Source organism: Euphorbia lathyris, chromosome 9 (genome assembly GCF_963576675.1).
Source record: "Euphorbia lathyris chromosome 9, ddEupLath1.1, whole genome shotgun sequence".
Lineage (NCBI taxonomy): Eukaryota > Viridiplantae > Streptophyta > Magnoliopsida > Malpighiales > Euphorbiaceae > Euphorbia > Euphorbia lathyris.
The window spans coordinates 30,360,516-30,378,542 of record NC_088918.1 but is presented as its reverse complement, the minus strand read 5'-3'; positions in this window follow the sequence as shown (position 1 = coordinate 30,378,542).

Here is an 18,027-nt window from a genome sequence, read left to right as displayed (position 1 = left end):
ATTTGGTAAATTATATTTATTTACCTTTTAGAACATAAATTTAATTATACGTAAATTATGTATTGACTGGATAGAAAAAACGTATATATAAATTATTGATTGGAAATAAAAAAAATACGTAAATTATGTATTGCACGTGTTAATACGTAATTTATCTATAATTAATATTTATTATAATTAAAATAAATAAATCTATTTTCCCTAAAGGAAAACGGGTAGCCTACCCGTTTTCACCTAGGCAAAACGGGTAGGCTACCCTATTTTGCCTAGGCAAAACGGGTAGCCCACCCGTTTTGCCTAGGTGAAATAGGGTAGTTCATGCTATCGGTCCATGGACCGGACCGTATGGGCTACCCGTTTAGTGCAAATTCAACGAAAAAAAAATTCTGTTTTAAGTTAAATTCGTTAAATTTCAGATTATTGGTAAATACGAAACTTAGATGTTCAATTATTTTTCCTTGTTTTGGAGGCATGATTTTTCTTCGTTTTGTTCTTCGTGGTTGAGAGAATTTCACTTTTTTGAATGAAAAATGAAAAGGGCAAAAATGTCAAACAGGAGGCGACGGTAAGGAAAATAGGGGCGACGAATAGCAAAACCCTTAATTAACCTTCTCAAACCTGCATCCAAGCAGACCTTATGGGAGAGAGATTAGACAAGACACTTGTTAGTCTATGTTGAAACTGTTAGGCACACTCCTTGAGGTGTAACGACTACTTTTAAGCTTGTAACAAGTGCTTGAGAATTACCAATGAATATATAGTAATCTTCTCTCCTTTGTGTTTTCCTTCTCTGTATTTCTCTGTTTCTCATCCTTTAAAATAAAGCTTAAAATGTGAGGAGGTTTGATAGGGATATTTTATCCTGTCTTTTATTATGGTTTTCGGGATTATTTCGTGTCTTTCATTGTCTTTGTATTGAACTTAAATCAACTTAATCTTTGTTTTGTCAATTTTAAGTTTTTAGTTATATATCGCATTTCTCTAGTATTTCTCACTTTGTCAAGTATTTTGTTGGTTTTAATAAATTGATTTTCATATTTGATTTAGATGGAATTAACTTACCAAAATATATCATTTTACTTGGTATAGATAGAGAAGGATTTGGTATAAGTTAATTGATGATTAGGTAAAAAATTAATGTGATTTAGTGAAGATTTGACAAATTTTTAAGTAATTAATCAGATCCAGGAATGTTTGACTGAAGATTATAGTGGATTTTGCGAGCACGGGTAGGGTGCATGCCACCTCACCGAGTTGGAAATACCAGTCGTCGAGCTAGCCAATTAAAATGCGAAGCTTCTAGTTATTTCCCTCCAGCTCGACGAGCTGGAAATTCCAACTCACCGAGTTGGCTATCCGAAAGTACATTCCCACTTGATTCCATCCACCTCAATGAGTTGGAATTTCTAACTTGACAAGTTGGCCTAGTTTTCTGCCAAATTTAACCAGTTCCTGTATTTTTCAAATATATAAATCATTATATAATGTTTATAACTATTACAGTACCATTTATTTTCTATTTAAAGACATTGGGTTGTTCATTCCAAGGCATCTAGAGTTAGTTATTATTTTTACCCCTCCCCTTGAGAGCAGTCGTCAATTCCTCCATTGCCATCTGTCATTCAAGCTTGCATGTTCCATTTATTTCACCAGAGATCAAGGTTCATCCTCCGATTGAGACCACGATCCAAAGGCAAATTTTCTTCTCATTTGTCCTTAATTAATTTGTAAGATCTTTCCGGATTTAAATTGGTTGTAAACATTATCACTTTGTTCATCTTTAATTTGAATTTAATTTAATTTCATTCTCCTTTTTATGATTCTAATATTGGTAAATGTTTGGATTGTTGGTTGAGTTTTTTATAAATATGAATATTAACTTGAGTTCATATAGATGAGTCTTAATTCATACCTGAAATTGTAAGTATTGACCACACCAAGGTAAACGGTCCCTAGTTTCGGAAGCACTTGAGTTAGCTGCGTCCCGATTAAAGAATCATGTGCTAAGAACAATTGTAGGATAAGTTGGTTTAACCTCTAATCCATTTATGCATCAATAGTCAGTTCATAATTAAGCTTTGATTATTACTTCAATTTTCTTATTATCGTACCACTTTCATTTTCATTCATAGGGAATAATAGTTGGTTTGGATCATTTTTTAGAATTGAGATTAGAATTAGCAATTAGACTTCAGAATTAGTATAGTAAAAGAAAATCCGAATTTTCACCACTTAAATAACGATTAGAATTTGAGTAGATCAATACTTGTGGCATAAATCAGGTGGATTCGATACATGGACTTCTCCAGATTATTACTTGATAATGATGTGATACACTTATCCTTTAGTAAGTCTTTCAGCATTAACTTGAGATGCATCATCAAGTCATAGAAATTCTTCTTAGATGACCTCGTAATGTGCAACATCGAGCCATCGCAATCTAAAAAAGGCAAGGCAAACTAGGAGCTCTGTGGGAAGGCTTGTACCAAATAATATAATGTATAAACTTGCACACATATAAGCTGAAGGAGTTGGATGACACACCAATCCCCCAGACTTGGAACACAACACACTTAGAAATTTCTACCAACGAAGATCCTTCCCAACCATCTCATACTCCTCAAAAAAAAGATTTTTACTGTAATTGTTATTTTAACTTCCTATCAGCTATAGGTGGGCAAAACAATTGACCAAACAATACCCAAACCAATGGATGTGGTTTAGCTTTATATATATATATTGATTGTAACGGTTTAGGTTTAGGTTTTGTATTTTCAAAAGCCAACTGTTTCGGTTAACAGGCCATTTATATTATTATTATTATATATTACATTCTACTTTACTTATTAATTAATGTGCTTTAAAAAAATACTAAAAACTAATATTGAATACTAGTAAGGGGAGAATGACGCTTTCTAGCGCCACCGCCGTAACTTTGACCTAGTTCCGCCGATACTCGTTCACGACCGATCGCCGGCTCTGCTTTCCACCGATTAGGATGTCGGTCCCTTCCTTCTCTCCTTTGGATGACCATGTCGACATCGGAGTTCTCTTCAATCCAAAATTCTGATGTAATCCTCCACTGGAAACCGCGGCTCTAAAGCATTGGGGCAAGCATTCGTTCTCCTCCATACTGGCGAAAAACATCATCTCGATTTAAGATTCATCCGCGACGGTTTCAGATATCGGGGGTATTCATTCTGTCAAAATTTCTCAGGCTGCCTATGATAGACGACTTCCTCTGTGCGAACACTCTTTAATTGGCCGATTAATTATTTCAAAAGGTGACGCACCGAGGATGGTTGGGGAACTCAAACAAACTCTTATAGCTATTTGGGGATTAATAGAACCCTAGAGGCTGATTTCAATTGGAAGAGGTTTTTATCAGGCAATACTAATTTCCAGAAATGTGAAAGCTGCAGCGACCAGTAAAGGCATCATTAACGTCAAGCTAGGGACCTTTCGTCTCCAGCCATGGAAAGCGGATTTTGATCTGTTTGCAGAAAAAACAACGTAGGCCCATGTATGGATTCTCCTCTATGCTCTACCTTGGGAATACTAGGATGCACAAATATTAATTGATATTGCGAGGGGTTTGGGTGGTCTAATTAGATTGGATAAAGCCACGCTAGAGGGAGATTTTGGCCAGTATACAAGAATGCTAGTGGATGTTGATCTTGTTGTGGAGCTCCCGACTACTCTAGGAATCGAAAGGGAGGGCAAGCAATTCTGGATTGATGTGGTTTATGAGAAGCTTCCCAGCTTTTGTAAGGTATGCTCGAACATCGGGCATATGGCCTATGAATGTAAAAGAAATATGAAGCCCCAGGTTCCTCAACCTAAGAAACCTGCGGAAATACAGAAAACATCGCCAGCTTCTCCCAAACTGAGTCGTGAGGGCGTTGGGGAGGCGGATAAAACTTGGGTAGCAGTCCCTGAGGCCACTAATAGAATTATTCAGGATCTGAACACACCGCTGAAAGAAATTGGCACCAATTCAGATATGAACTTCAACAATCCGGAACAATCTGGCGATGAGGTGCTGGAAAGGCCACCGTCGCTAAGCAACTCCAACATCCACATCTCTGATAAGCCAGCAGGAACTTACAATACCTCTATTAACAGCTGGGCGAACGAAATGGAAGCAGAAAATCAGAACTGGGAGACTATGATTTCTAAGAAAAAATGAGGGAATCGTGCTAGCCCAACCGAGAGTCAGACAACCCGTGTGAAGAGGGTCAGTAAGATGTCTGCTCGTTTTAAATGACAGCTTTATATTGGAACTGCAGAGGTATCTTCAATACAGGTACCTAGAGTTTTTTTTATCTAATTATGTCAGAATCATAAAACGGATTTTCTTTGCCTTGCGGAACCCATGATTGAGATTGATGTTATAAACCAGAGATTTTGGGACCGTTTGGGGATGGTTTTCCTAGGTACTAATCAACGGGAAAGAAAGACTCTTTGGTTGTTTAAGGACATGTCAGTAACTTATCCTGTTCTCATTCATTCCTATCACGAGCAGTTCATCCTCATCACTTGCCTAATCCAGGATAGATTACAGTATTTGTGTTTTGTGTATGGGAGTATATGGGCTAATAGAAGAGTTATGCTTTCAATGAGATCAATCAATTGCAGGTAGCGAACCCGGGCATGTGGATGCTTGTAAGTGACTTTAACGCCGTTCTTGGGGCACATGAAAAAACTGGTAACCCTCCTGCTTCCCCGATCGTGTAGAGATTTCAGGGCCTTTTATGACACTAGAGAATGGAGAAAAGTCCAGGCTACTGGTCCATTTTACACTTGGACTAATGGAAAACAGGCTCATGCCAAAATTGACAGTATACTGGATAGAGTATTGGTTTCTGGGGAATTCACGGACTACTAGTCGATTAATTACATGGTTTTGACACGCCATCATTCGGATCACCACCCGTTGCTGGTGTGATTTGGTCAAAAGGAAGCTGGGAAAGCTCGATTTGGGTTCCAATCAATGTGGATTTCCCACCACGGCCTCAAGGAGGTTATTCTAAACTAATGGAATGGGATTCATCCGGATTTGGGGTCTATGCAAACGATTTATCATAAGCTCAGGGGGCTTCGGTCAATTTTGAGGACGTGGAATAAGGAGGTTGTTAGTCTCCTTGATAGTAATATTGCAACTAGTGAATCAAAATTGGCAAATATTCAACGGAAATCTCTACCAATGGCTTTACTACAGAATTTCATGAGTAGGAGATACAGGCACACACTCTTATGGATTCCCATTTGTTACAAAAAGAAACATTCCTTAAAGAGAAGAGCAGAATTAACTGGTTGGCACTTGGTGATAGAAACAACAAATTTTTTCACCGTATGGCGTCTCAGCGTAAGTCAGCGACTGGGATTAAGGCTTTGATGATAGAGGGAAACCTTTGCATGGATGAAACAGAGATGGTCGAGCATATCACGAATTTCTACGCGCAGTTATTTGCGAATCCTAGTATTGATCCGGCCGATTTATCAGCGGTACACGAGGTAATTCCTCATCTGGTAACTGATGATATGAATAGGTCGTTCACTCGTGTTCTGTCTCCTACTGAGATTAAGCAAGTGGTAATGTCGATGAATCCTTTAAGTGCTCCAGGCCCTGACGGATTCACTGGTATGTTCTTCTAAACATTTTGGGACATGGTGGCTTCTGATGTCTGTAAAGCTGTGCTTAGATTTTTTCATACTGGTCTGATTTCCACGGGTTTAAACTCGAGTATCATGGACTTAATCCCAGGGTGGAGGGGGGCCTGAGGATTGAACAATTTAGACCGATTGTAATGAGTAATTTTGTCTTTAAAATTATCTCCAAGCTTCTGGCTGGCTGGCTCTCACCGGTGGCTAGTGAAATAGTGACTCCCAATCAGTTTGGATTCATAAAGGGGCGCAGCATACACCAATGCATTACTGTGGCCTCTGAAGGGGTTAACTCTCTTCAGAAGAAATGCTTTGGGGGAAATATGAGCATGAAGATTGATATTACCAAGGCCTTTGATACTATTGATGGGAATTTCCTCCTAGAGGTCCTTGACTCTTTTAGTTTCTCTTTTCAATTCAGGGCCTGGGTGCTAAACATTTTGTCATCTGCACGCATCTTTATCATGACGCCTTTAGGGGTCTCTGGTTACTTTAGTTGTTCCCGCGGTGTCCACTAAGGGGATCCATTATCTCCAATCCTCTTCAGCTTAGCGGAAGATTTCCTTAGCCATTTATTATCTCAACTGCAGGATAAGGGAAAGCTGATGCCCATGACTTATTCGGCCTCTTGTCATATGCCCACACACCTCTTATACGCAGATGACATCTTGTTATTTTGCAGGGCGACCCTGGCTAATGTCAGGACTATTACTTCGGCATTTGATTGTTATGGCTCCATATCTGGATAGAGAGTCAGTTGGAGTAAATCAGAACTATTTGTGGGGAAACATAACACAGTTAGAAGAAGTCGGCAGCTGGTAGAGACCACAAGGATACGTTTGGGTCAGTTACCTTTCATGTATTTGGGGGTCCTGTTGTTTTGTGGAGCCCCTAAAATGGCTCATTTAAAGAAATTAGCTGACAAAGCGGAAGACGGTTTCGCAAGATGGAAAGGTAATGCTCTCTCAATGGCGGGAAGATTGACGCTGGTAAAAACGGTAATCAGCATATCATCCATTTGCTCATTATTTACAAATGGTCGCGGCTTCTCTTGAAGGACCTCACTCGTAAATGAAAAAATTTATTTGGTCTGGTTCAACGGTAGATAGGAAATTGGTCACCCCAACCTGGGATCTATGCACAAAAACAATGTCTGAAGGTGGTCTGGGTCTGAAAAAATTAGAGGTCATGAACATGGCACTTATTGGTAAAATTGCCTGGGGAGTCTTGGCTGAATCGTCGCTTTGTTTTAACCTCCTGCGAACACGTTTTCTGAACCAGGCTGGTCTATCTAGGCTAATTTCTTGCTCTTCAATTTGGGGTTCGATCAAATCGGCCTATGTTCAGCTTCAAAAAAAATTTCAATGGGATTATTGGTGAGAATTCTCAACTCAACTTCTGGAATACCGAATGGATTCTTCCTAAAGTGGCGAATCGCATGGGTTTAAATAATGCAGACCGTATGCAGCGTGTTGAAGCTGTTCACCAGTTCCGTAACCAAAACAGATGGGATGATCTCCCGTTGCTTCCCCCTGAGATCATCTCGGCAGTTCAGGAAACGCGAATCAGCAAAACAAACACTGATCTGTGCTTATGGAAGCCGGCGGCTGATGGTGTTTTTTCGGTTGCGCTGTTCTTTAGGTGGCTTCTCCCTCCTCCGGGAACTCACCCTGTTCGCCTTATATGGAAGCCTCATATCTCGCCTTCCTATTCTCTTGTCGTCTGGCGGGTGTTCCATCAACATCTTCCGACACATGAGGAACTTCATGAAAGGGGAATTACCTTGGCCTCGCGTTGCTGTTTCTGTTTTTCACACATTGAATCCCCCGATCATATTTTTGTTGCTTGTGGTTTTGCGGATTCGCTTTGGGAGGCTATCGGGCAGTTTTTTAGTAGACGGTTACCAGACACGGATACACTACAGGATCGGGTGATAGATGCCTTACAGATGATATTCAGCTCCCAAGTCACCGCACTATGGCAGAGCGCAGTGATCTATGTTATTTGGACGATCTGGAAAATCCGGAATGAGTTTATTCATGACGGTGTTAATCCGTCCATCTTCGTGGCTTTTTCGCTTCCTGTGGTCTCATATTAAACAAGCTGATGGTTTAAATAACGTTACTGTGTGGAATTCTTATGTCGAGCATCGGGTCCTTACAAATTTATCAATTTCCCCATGGCGGTTGCGATCTCCTCAAATCCTCCATGTTCGCTGGCAACGACCGATAGAGGGGTGGATCAAGACGAACACTGATGCCTCGGTTATGAGCGGCACGGCGGGCTATGGCGGTATTTTTCGAGATAACTCTGGGAGACCGATTGGGGCCTTCACTTCCCCTTCGGTGCTTCTATTTGCCCATCTGGCCGAGTTAAAAGCCGCAATTGCTACAGTTCAGTTCGCGTTTGATAAAGGTTGGTTCCGCCTATGGCTACAGAGTGACTCCGTCTACGTGGTTTCGATGATGCGCTCCCGTTCGATGAAGGTTCCATGGATTTTAAGATGGGACTGGGAGGATTGTTTGAGTAAAATTGACCAGATGCAGGTGGCCATCTCGCACATATATCGGGAAGGGAACAAGGTGGCTGACTGTCTGGATAAGTTGGGGTGTTTAAGTCATGAGCCTTGTTGGTGGGACTTACCCCCTACGGCCTGCTTAGAGTTTATTAGTGAGAATCTAAATGACCGTATTGTTTATTGGTTCGTTTAGTTTGGTTCTCTTTCGCTCTCTTGTACGAACTCTTATTTTTTCTTTCTTTTTTAATAAAGTAGGTTCGAGGGTCTTGGAGTCACTGTGGGTGCCAACCTAGTTGGGATTCACTGTTCTGGGACTTTCTTCCTAGTTCCAATTAAAAATATTTAACTAATATAAATTATAATGGTTAGGTGTAAACAAAAAAAAAAACTTAAAAATGGTTAGGAGTAAACTATATGTGGTCGTAGATTTTTAGGCGTGAATTTCTGTATCAAAAACTTGAAAAAGTAAAAAACAAAGAATAGGACCTTTCTATCCAAAATTTAAGGCAAATGATATATACAACCTTTAAGGTTGTATATAAGCATTAATTCTCCATATATTTTCAATAAAATAAAATAAAATCTTAATTCTAAAGCATTTATTTGTATTGGAAATATAATTAGTTTACTAGTTTTTATGAGTATTTAATAATTTAATTTTTAAGTATTAATAAATTTTATTATAAGATTATCTTGAAAAACTAAATTAACACTAAATATAGTAATTTGTGAGGTTTTATTTACAGCCCTTGGGGCTGTAAATATCAGGACCCAAAATTTAAAAAGGTAAAAAGCAAAGAATATGTACTATGAACAAAATTAATTTCTTGTTATATGTTTAATTATGTTTGGATATTAATTATGATATTAATATTTATCTAATTAAGTTGTCGTTGAATATTAACTTTAATCATGTTGTGTGAATTAATTTTTTATATTTAAAATGATGTGTATTGAGCAATAATTTGGATTAAGATATTTAGATAAAAAAAATATGATTAACCGTTATTTTGGTTAACCATTATATTTAGATTTGGATAAAAAAATGATTAACTCTTGTTTTTTTGTTAACCATTATATTTAGGTTTGGATAAAAAAAATGGTTACCCGTTGTTTTTTTATTAACCATTAAGATATGGTTAAAAATCGTTAACCGAAAATAACAGTTAAACATTGATACGATTAACTGATATACTTGGACTAGTTTAAGGTTTAATGTCTTAAAAATCGATAATCAGTTAGGTATAAAAATATTATAATGGATCGACTAACCGAACCGTGCCTACCCCTAGTATCTACACAAATAGTCGAAAATAAATAATAATAATTACATCATTTCTTTATTTTTACTTCGGCATTAATGTAATTGTTTAAAGTTCCCTTAGATTATATTAAAGGTCAATCTTATGCATGCTATAAGGATTTCGATCGTAATATCATATCGAACAAACTCTAATAAACACCTTTTTTAACACATAAACGACTTCGATCTCTCCAATGGTCGCATCTATGTCTATTCGAGTAAAATAATATCGAAGTAAAAACTTGACACGTTCAATCAAACATTGACAAGAGTAACACATGTAAGTACTCCACATATTTAAGTATAAAATTTCTTTACACATAAAAATGAAAAACAAAACTACTCTACAAGAAGGTCATTGTCGTCTAGTTCATCATCAGTCAGATGATGAAGCTCAGGGGAAGGAAATTCACTCGCATCAAGAAACTCATCACGGCTCATAGCCGGCTAAAGGGAAAAAATTCACCTAGAACTAGAAGTCGACATCCGGATACTTCTCGCACAGACTCTGAAGGAAAAAAGTTTGATATCGGTTTAGACGACGGTAACCCAACTCACTCTCAACTTCCACTACAGCAGAAGTCCGAAAGTCCATATCATTCATGAATTTCTGTATAGACTTTTCAACAACCAATAACCTCTTCTCAATCTGAGATACAGAGCACTGGAGAGATTGTGAAAGTAGAAGCTCATAATCCAGAGCCTGCTAGGCATCCACAAGTGAATGACTCTATATGTGCAAGCCCCCTTCCAACTTATGTTCATGATTCTGGACAATGGAGTGAGCCTTCTCCCACCAAACATGGTTCTTACTCTCTTCCTTCAGGTTTGCCTATAACCAGGAAATTTTAGCACGACCGTTGATGGCCTCCTCCTTCAATTGGTAAACCTCATCGTCCTTCCGCCACACGATGTTGGATAGAGAAGACATAGGCTTCTCAACACCATGCAACCTTCCCTCTAAGTTAGCCATATGGGCAAGACAACCCAAAGCCTCTTGCTCTCGGAAAAAAATAGCTTCCTTAGCTTGCCGAACCCGAGCAGCCAAAAGAGTAACTACCTTTGCTCTAGTCTCGGCTTCAGCTGCTCAAGTCTCAGCTTCAGTTGCTCGAGTCTCAGTTTCGACCACTCAAGTCTCATCCTTCTTCAACTCTTCAACAAGATTAACGCTCGTCTAGGCTTGGCTCAACTCTCTCCAACTCCTCCACTCAGCGGGCAGAAGTTGCACAGTTAAGAGCAAACTAAATGATGGTCAAATCAATTGATAGGAGCCCGCATAACCTCCTTATGAATCCCTTAATTTTCAAAAATCCCTAAAATATCAAAACTAACCCTCACATTAAATTAGCAAGTACAACGTCTCCTCAAGCCAATGCTTGCCCGTCCTGAAGAACGACAAACACACCCCAATGGCATTTACAAAGCCCAAACCACCACTCGAGAAAGAGAGCACATGAATATGCTCAGTATGACAAAGTCTTAGGGTCTTGATTGTGTCCCAATAGACGTAATATACGGACAAACGTTCGCCTATTAATAGGTGACACGTAGCATGCTCCACTTATAACTGTCTTCTACAACTCGATCACATTATAAATAGAGTAAGACGTTACTTAATGTACACTACTTCATTCATCTCATAAAGCTTAAATTACAGCTTTGATTTACTGTTGTTGTGATCATCCTCAAATCTTTCTAAAAAACCTTAGGCATCGGAACGAGTTAACCATACTCTAGCCCCCTTTTAATTTTACTCTTGTACAGTTACATAGGATTCAACCACTAATATATATATATATATATATATATATATATGAGTGAGATCCAGTGCGACAAGGGGTTCTGGTGTGGCAATGAGCTTATTGTGTGACATAACAAAACTGTATAGTTTTGATGATAATTGAAAATGGCAAGGTGACAAATTTGTAAATAAAAGGAAAAATATGATAGAGAAAATTGTTTTATTTCTTTTTTTAAAATACATTTTCCCGACCTTTCTAACCTCGTTTTTCGAAAAATTTTATACTATTAGACTCGTTTAAATTAGACGGTCAATTGGAGATCCCTGAAGTTCAGGTAAAAAAAATTCCGGTGAACGGAATCCGGGTAGCGTTTTCCGGTAAGAAAAAAAGTACCCTGAAAATTCTCAAAAAATTTCAGAAAATGTAAAACGTTATTCTAAGAAACTTTAATTCTTGGATCAAAGTGGGATTTCTTACGGTTTAGTCCCAATAAAACTTTTTCCTTAATTTTATCTATTTTACCTGCTTCAACAATTTGTTGATCAAAACCGTAAGCAATCTCGCTTTGAGCCAAGAATTAAAGTTTCTTAAAATAATGTTTTACATGTTTTGAAATTTTTTGATAATTTTCTGGACATATTTTTTGTCCTACTTACATTGTTCCGACAGTGTACGAAATTGTTCCAAATCAATGTATCATTTGCTCCAACATAATACTTATATTGTTCCAACAGAATAAATCAGTGTACCAATTTTTTCAATAAAATAGTTATATCAGTCCAGCATAATACTTATATTGTTCCAACATAAAAAAAAATAAGTTTACCAACTGTTTCAAATCAATTTTATTATCTATTTCTTCAATTTCATTTTTGTTTTTTTAGTATTTAATATAGTATCTTCAAATTTATATTAATTATATTATTTAGAAAATAATTCTAATTCTTATATTCTTCCAACAAAATAAATCTCTGTACCAATTGTTTCAAATCAGTGTATCAATTTTTCCAACAGAATACATATATTGTTCCAACAGAATACTTATATTATTCCAACAAAATATTCCAACACATAGTGCTGAAAGGTATGACCAAAAAGTGTCCAGAAAATTATCAAAAAAATCTAAAACATGTAAAACATCATTTTAAGAAACTTTAATTCTTGGCTCGAAACAAGATTCCTTACGGTTTTGACCCAATAAATTGTTGAAGCATGTAAAATGGATAAAATTAAGAAACTTTTTTATTGTGACTAAATCGTAAGAAATCTTGCTTTGACCCAAGAATTAAAGTTCCTCAGAATAATGTTTTACATTTTCTGGAATGTTTTGAGAATTTTTTGGGCACTTTCTATTTTCTCACCGGAAAACGCCCACCTAATCGCCGGATTCCGTTGATTTGGGACTAAAACGTAAGGAATCTCACTTTGAGTTAAGAATTAAAATTTCTCAGAATGATGTTTTACATTTTTTTGAAAATTTTTAAAAATTTTCTGGACATTTGTTTCTCACAGAAAAACAGATCGCCGGATTCTGTTCACCGGAATTTTTTTTACCTGAGCTTATGGGATCTTAAAATGACCGTCTAATTAAGACGAGTCCAACGGTATAAAAATTTTTGAAAAACAAGATTGAGAAAGTGAAGAAAATGCATTTTAAAGAAAAGAAATAAATAAGTTTTTCTTTCCTTTTATTTACAAATTTGCTACTCCATCTGATTAATTACAAAATTGATCCTTATCATACAATAAGGCTTGTCACACCAAAATAAATCTATCACACCGGATCTCTTCTATATACATATATATAACAACTTCCTAAATATACAAATAGTCTTGTCCACTTGTATGATATCATTTGGTAACATTTGTCTCTGAGATATTTACACAATTGACATTTAACCTATTTTAAATGTGAAAATAACTAATTCACTAATTTTTCTCACATAACACAATTTTTGAAACGTGACACATACTTCATATGTGATTAAACATTTTTTTTATCCACATATTAAATTTATATGAAAAAAAAATAAAACTATTGTGGTTTTTTTTTTGAAATAAGGTAAACTTTATTAACTAAGATCAAAAGCGAGAATGTCAAAAATAATCGGTGGTGGACAGGCCCACTCACCACGAACAGATCTAGATGTAACAGCCTTAGCTAAGCTATTAGCTGCTAAATTCGTTGAACGTTTTACATATGAGACTGAACATGAGTTCAAGGCTCTTAACAAATCACAACAATCATTCACTACATCTGATAAATAAGATAATTGACGTTTTTGCTGATGTATGGAACTAATAACCATGAGACAGTCTGATTGGACCTCCACATGGCTGAGGTTAAAATCCTTAATCCATGACAGAGCCTCTCTTACCGCCATAGGAGCTGAATTTATTCTGGTCATCCACATCTGCGTCAATATTGCACACATAGCTTCCTTCCGACGGTTTCTTCCATTTTGCGATTACGACCGACTGTGGCTGGGGGTGTTTTAGATTGACGATTTGAGCTTCTCTCCAGTCGCGCAATTCCGATAAGGCCATACGGTGGATTTCCTCTGGTGTTTGTTCCTTGTTATTCCAAACCTTATCGTTCCGCGCTTTCCAAATACTCCAGCAAAGCATCGCTACTTCATTTCCCGTCCCTGACGCCCCTCCGATGCAATTTGAAAGCCAGAAGATGAGATCTGTGACCGTTGATACCCTATTGGCCTGAAAGAAGATTTGCCACACTCGGTAGGCTTGCGGACAGCTGATAAACACATGAAGATCGTCTTCCCCATAAGCGTTGCATATTGGACAACAGTTTGGGAGGGAGCTTCGCCGGGAAGCCAGGTTACTCATAGTCGGTAAGCAGCTTGTGCAGATCCTCCATAAATAGTTTTTAAGTTTTGGGGCCACCTGTAAATTCCAGATTAAGTTCCAGTTAATCATAGAGAGATTTTCCATGTTAGAAGGGCGGGATCCAAGTGCTTTGAGATAACCACTCTTTACTGAGTAATTACCGGACTTTTCGTTAGGCCAGAACCAGTCATCCTCACGCTGCCTCCTTCGCGCTGGAATTGAACAGATCAATTGGACATCCCTTCTATTAAAGATTCTACTGATGAGATCAAGGTTCCAAGCGCCATTTTCATTTAGCAGATCCTTCACCAGACCAGTAGGCAGTGTGGTATCGAGAGGGCTGGTAGGGAGAGGGAGGGAATCATCAAGAAGCCACGGGGAGCTCCAGATTGCGTTTGTTTCACCATTCCCAATTTTCCTTCGGAGACCCATCACAAGTAATTCACGTCCCGCCAGGATGCTCCTCCACACAAAGGAAGGGTTATGACCCAAAGGAGCCTGCAAAAAATCAGAGTTAGGAAAATACCAAGCCTTAAGTATTTGAGTCACCAGTGAATCCGGATTCTGCAATATCCTCCAACTTTGTTTTGCAAGTAAGGCAAGGTTGAATAGGTGGGTATTTCTGAACCCGAGTCCTCCGCTTGATTTAGGCCAGCAAAGGTTCTCCCAAGATTTCCAATGAAGCCCAGAAGATGATGATCCTGATGAGTTCCACCAAAACCTGTTCAGCATTTTATTGAAGTCGTCACAGAATTCCTTTGGCATGAGGAAGATGCTCATCAGATAGGTTGGGATCGATTGAAGCACAGATTTGATAAGGACTTCCTTTTCGGCACGTGACAGGTATTTCTCTTTCCAATTATTAATGCGTTTCCATGATCTATCTTTTAAGAAGCCAAATGTTTGCATTTTGCTTCTTCCTACAACAATCGGTGCTCCTAGATAAAAGCCCATGTCATTGACTTCAGATACTCCAAGTTCATTACACACCGCTGATCTAGCATCAATCTTCGTATTGCCACTAAAAAATATGGAGGATTTCTGAAAGTTGACACACTGACCTGATGCCTGTTCGTAACATTTTAGACAGGCTTGAACCTCCTTTGCCTCATTCGCATTAGCCGGGAAGAATAAATAGCTATCATCGGCGAAGAAGAGGTGTGACACCTTAGGAGCATTACGTGATACCTGAGAGCTGTGAATTCGACCTGCTTGTTCCTTTGCAGCTAGCAGTGCCGAAAGCCCCTCAGCACAGATCAGAAACAGGAACGGGGAGATGGGATCTCCTTATCTCAGACCTCTCTTTGGAATTATCGGGCCAATTTCTCTACCATCTTGAACTACCATATAGGACACAGTAGACACCAACAACATTATCCATTGAATCCATCTGTCTCTGAATCCTAATTTCCGTAACATATTCTCTAGAAAACCCCATTCGATTCTATCGTAGGCTTTACTCATATCTAGTTTTAGGGCAGCCGTACCATGTTTACCATATTTTAGTCCACGGAGTTTATGAATTGTCTCATGGGCCACAATAATGTTATCGGAAATCAATCTTCCTTTAATAAACGCACTTTGAGTACTTGAGATAATGGATGGAAGGATTGCTTTGAGACGATTCGCCAACATTTTTGAGAGGATTTTGAGTAGGACATTGCATAGTGCTATAGGCCGTAAATCTGAAACTTGTTCAGGATTACTAATCTTCGGAATAAGAACGATCAGGGTATCATTCAACTTTTGTGGGAGTTTTCCAGTCCCGAGAATAGAGAAACATACCTCGCACACATCATCCCCTACTATGTTCCAAAAATGTTGATAAAATGCCGGATTCAGCCCGTCAGGACCCGGACTTTTATCCGGATGCATGGAAAAACAAGCCTCTTTTACTTCCTCCTTAGAAAACCTTTGAGATAGCTGATCATTCTGCTCTCTTGTTACTCTTACTTGTATAAATGGGAGTAGAGCTGCATCATTGTTTCCTTGGCTTGTAAAAATATCGCTGAAATAATCTACTAACAGATCGTCTAGCCCGTTGCCCTTCGTTCGCCAATTTCCATCCGAATCTCTAAGTTGTGAGAAACTGTTCTTTTTCCTTCTATCCGTAGCATATGCGTGGAAATATTTAGAATTAGAATCTCCATCTTGTAACCATAACAATTTGGCCGGTTGTTTCCAGAAGTCCTCCTGCTTCCTTAGCGTCTCAGCATATGCTTTTGCAGCTTGTTTGAACCTATCCACACCATAAGCTTCACGTCTCCCCTTAACCTCTTGCATCTGAACTCGAAAGGCATTTAATAACCGACTGAAATTCAATTCTAAGGTCGAACTCCACTTCTTGAGAGCCTCTGAACACACATCGATTTTTTTTGTAATATTGCCATCTACGGCCGACTTCCACGCTTCGTTCACAATTGTCGCACAAGCTTGCTCCCGTAACCAAGCATTTTTGAATCTAAAGCATTTAATACTAGAGCCTTGTATCCAAACCTTACATTCCAAGAGGATTGCCGAGTGATCCGACGAGACAGTAACAAGATTCCTCGAATTAGTTTCCGCGAAGGTCTCTTTCCACCTGATATTAACAAAAGCCCGATCTAGTCTTTCTTCAATCCACCTGTCTGAACCTCGCCCTACCTCCCAAGTGAATGGATGACCAATCATACTAACTGTAGTTAGGCCAGAGTCCTCCACAGCTTCTTTAAAACCCTCCATACCCAATTTTCCTGCCAACCGCTCTCATCTTGTCTTCTTTGATCATAGTTTCCATTAAAAACGTAACCATAGGCCTATGGATCCTTACAAGATCCTTCAATACGCTAACTGTGCGTGGGTTGCCTAGCCCACGACAGTTCCAGCTCAGGACACTCATTAAAAGAACTACGAAAAAACTTCTCAGAAGAGAAGACTTAACCACTCCAACAGGAGAGACTATTATTTTTATACTTAATCCAACTGATCGAACAAAAAACCAGATTTCATTTTATTTGAACAGACAAAATCAATAACTATTGTGGTTTATACATACTACATATAAAAAATTATGACGTGGCAAGAATTTAAAAAAAAATCAGCTAAATTACATATAAAGTTACCTTAGAGAAAGGTTACCTAACAAAAAGGGTAAATTCCAAAAAAAAACATGTGGTTTCATGTTATTCCAAAAAAACTCTTGTGGTTTGTTAATACAAAAAAAAAAGGACTGGGGTTTGCGCCGTTACCCGAAAAACGGAAAATGACTTAACATCGTTAAAGTGCTGACGTGGCACAGGGGTAAGGTTGGAAATTCGATTTTTTTTTATTTTTTTTCCCTCTCTCTCTCCTCCTCCTTCTTCTCTCCTTCTTCTTTCTTCTTCCTTTTTCTTTTTTTTCCTCTTTTCTTTTATTTTTTTAATTTCGGACACTGAAATTTTCCAGTCCGGATTTCTGGAAATTTCCAGATTTCCGGAAACTTAAAAAAAAGAAAAAAAAAAGGAAAAATAAGGAGGAAGAAGAAGAAGAAGAAGAAGAAGAAGGAGGAGGAGGAGAGAAGAAGGAAGAGGAAGAAGGAAGAAGAAGGAGGAGAGAGAGGGAAAAAAATAAAAAAAAAATTCGAATTTCCAACCTTACCCATGTGCCACGTCAACACTTTAACGGTGTTAAGTCATTTTCCGTTTTTCGGGTAACGGCGCAAACCACGGTCCTTTTTTTGTATTAACAAACTACAAGGGTTTTTTTGGAATAACATGAAACCACAGAGGTTTTTTTTGGAATTTACTCTAACAAAAATTACCTGCTCTCTTTTTTTAGAAGTCACTTACCCTACCTTGTTTATGAATACCTTCAATTACTTTACCCTACCTTAGAAGTCACTTACAATTACCTTGTTTACAAATACCTTTATATACTTTACCTTACCCCTTCTTCTAAAAGTCACTTACCTTACCTTCTTTACAAATACCTTC